General features: G+C 39.7%; 1 protein-coding gene across 2 annotated transcripts in view; it reads left to right on the forward strand.

Moving 5' to 3' along the window:
- Nucleotides 1-778, forward strand: part of LOC101852289 — a 20489-nt gene extending 19711 nt beyond the window's left edge. For both annotated transcript variants that reach the window (XM_005089423.3, XM_005089424.3), the window contains exon 3: nucleotides 144-778. The gene's annotated coding sequence lies outside the window, so the exon portion shown is untranslated. The remainder of the gene's footprint in view (nucleotides 1-143) is intronic.
- The last annotated feature ends 2561 nt before the right edge of the window (nucleotides 779-3339 follow it).

Here is a 3339-nt window from a genome sequence, read left to right on the forward strand (position 1 = left end):
TCCTCTTTTTTTCCTCAACTGAATTCTCCGAATATAATACGTTCATGCCCAGTACCTGAGGTTGCATTTTGACTTATTGGAGAGTTAAATAAAATTGTTCTTGCACGTGTACTTACAAACCCAATAATCTCTTTATATTTCAGGGTCTCAGATACACGGGCTGACCATCACAAAGAATGTTATTCACGCATGCTGGTAGTCAGTTAGTTATAGAGGGACGGCATGGCGGTTGCGGCGTGTCTGTGTGGAACCCAAGGACCCTAGAAAATTTAAGCTTCTTGCTGGAAGCTTGAACGAGACGGCAAGCTGTTGGCCACGGCCATTTACAGACTTTTATATTGCTTTGACTGCTTCATAATGTACTGATCATTCGCACCAGTGACTGCCGATTCTTGAACTGGAACTGAAGACTGAAGAGTGCTTTTTTAAAAAAATATGCTTTAAAATGGGATGAGTACGGAAAACAGAAACTATCGAACGATTTTTTGTTTTGCCCAACGGAACATCTACAATTTCTGTAGCTATTCTGGGTGCTAACAGTGCAGCGGCATTAGGAGTTGGTCTTCGTGCGTTATTAATGGGCGCACTCACTCGAAGTACGTTAGTAGTAGTGCTGGGCGGCAAGGTTCCCAATTATTGGAAGCTAGGAATCGATGGAATCGACTCCGAACCCAATTACTTACTTTCTAGTGATGTAATTTCTTCCGGTGGTTACCTGATTGGCTCCGAACATTTTCAGGATCTAGGATCACCTTGATTTCGGAACACTACGAAGCATCAGCTTTTATTTTCCAAAAATAAATTCTAAAATAAAAACAGAAGAAAATGTTAATGATTGCAGTAACTGGTAACCGTTAGTTTATGTAAAAAGGAGTCGGAACTTTTCTTCCGTATTATCAATCGTAGGAATCGGTTCCAGAATCGATTCCTCGCCCAGCTCTAGTTAGTAGTAGCCGATGTCTTTACGCTTTGATTAAGTAATGAAGGCTTTCGGTAGGATGTGTCAGGGAAAGGAAGAAGTACGCTTAAGAAATCTTCCTGTAGTGACGGTCAGATCAGTGCTAAGGTTTAAAAGGTTGTTCTTGCATCGTCATTTGTACGCAAGAGAATATAAGTTTTTTTTTTACAAATTGCATTAAAAGAATCAGTATTTTGATACTTGTACCCAGAGGTCATTTGATTCTATTTACTTTCGGTGCGACAGTTCGAAACGACTGCTTTTCAGTCTCAGGCTCCACCCGTAGCAAGAAAATTTCCACTCTCCGAACGGCTGTGAATAAGGCAATATCTGCCCGTTTGTCTCTCTACAACGTTATACGACGTCATACTTCATAGCCGTGCATCGACTGGAAATTTTCGTAGTGTGCGCGGGACCTTTACCCTATTTTTTATCGAGTTTGACAGCTTGTTGTATTTTACCTACTGTGTTTGAAAAATAACAATATTCTGTGTCGGCTTCTATATTAGTGGAGGTGATTTTTTTGCCATATCATTTTATTATGCTCAATTAATGAAATGCTAAGAGTGGGCTACTGGAATTTTGTTGCAAAAATTGAACTGTCGTCCAATCTTGTCTCTGAGTCGCTTTACACAGCATCTGCCAACAGACCCCGGTCCAGGGCTGTACACGAAATCGCAAGCGAGGCCAGCAAAGTTTTGAGAAACAAACCTGTTTTCGGAAACAATTTTGTTTTATTTCGAAAACAATTCGGTTTCTTAGAATTGAAAAAAAAAATAAAGACCCTACTGGAATCAAATTATATATTCCTGGAATATAGTGTACCGGTACATTATATTTATAGTACACAAAGAAGTTATAATTCAGCCAAAAGGGGTATCTTTTGGGTTTTCGAAATGGATACCATGCACCTGGAGTAGACAAAATACTGACGACACAATTTATTCCTTTTATCTTTCAGTGGCAAGTTTCTGTGAACTCGTCAGTCGTAACATGATGTACATACTTCTATTATTTATAAACACAAATGGTGAACTCGGGCACCAGACTTCTTTGTTTGCAGGTGAATTGAAAATTATTTATTGCATACTTTGAGCCTGCGTGGTTTTTGCAGAAATAAAACATGAACTTTGAACGATTTCAAATAAACAAATAAAAACGATTTTGATTGTGCTTTATTCATTCATTCATTTAGTCATTCATTTTTGTTCCATCATTCACTAAATACATGTAATGTGATTCCGCTTGTATGGTAAGCCTACCTCAAAATATGAAATTGTATAGTATTTGCCATTTAATAATAGCGATAATGATGATGATGATGATGATGATGATGATGATGATGATGATGATGATGATGATGATGATGATGATGATGATGATGGTGGTGGTGGCGGTGGTGGTGGTGGCATTATGACTGTGGATTTTAACTATAAGAAATCGGACCCCTATTTCTACTAAAGGTTTTCAGGTGAAATAATAATTCAATAATATTTTGTCCTGTTGAGCCTCTGAGGGAAAAAATATGGCTCATTTGTTAGACCAAGTTGACAGGGAACATATCTACAAAGCAACACCCGCGTACGGGATTGGCAATAATCAGTTTATACACTGAAATAAAACAGATTTGTAGAAAACGAAGAGGGGTCTGGAAATTATAGCACCAACCGTCCACCTGAACGAATTTAGGATTTTCAACAGGCTTATAAAAAAAGCAGCAAATTACTACAACAATGAAGACGACAACGACGACTACACTATCATCAGCAAAAACAACAGTTACAGCTCAGCAACAACGACAACAACAACAATAAGAGAAAAAAAAACACACACACGCACACACACACACACACACACACACATACACACACACACTCACATAAATAGCCAGAGAATTATCCTGAAACGAAAGCTAGAGAGGAAACACATTCTCTGGGCTACTTCTGCAGAGAGTAAATATTTATCAGCTAATACAATTGTTTTGGAGCGGTAGGTTTCAAAGACACGTACAACAAGAGGACAAGCTGACAAACCACAAAAGCCATGTTGTGCTGGTCAGGTCTAGAAGCAGGCTACAGCCGCGCCTTTCATAGCGTCGGTTTACATTCCATCATAGAGAGCGCAGCTTTGTGCACTGTCCTCGTACTCCCATGCAATATGACACGAATACAATGCACTCGGGACGTAGAGTAAACATTGAGGCTTGTCTTTCTTTGAAACTCGCGATAAAAAGCCCAGAATGGTCGATGCAGGCAGCACGTCGACTGATAGCAATTCCTTTTGTTCGCCCCAATGAAGAGCCCAAGCTCAGCAATTCATCGAACATAAAACAAAACAATTTCTGGGACTTCCCCAGTCCCCGGCCACCGCCCCTCCCCCAT

Source organism: Aplysia californica, unplaced genomic scaffold (genome assembly GCF_000002075.1).
Source record: "Aplysia californica isolate F4 #8 unplaced genomic scaffold, AplCal3.0 scaffold00006, whole genome shotgun sequence".
NCBI classification, from domain to species: Eukaryota; Metazoa; Mollusca; class Gastropoda; order Aplysiida; family Aplysiidae; genus Aplysia; species Aplysia californica.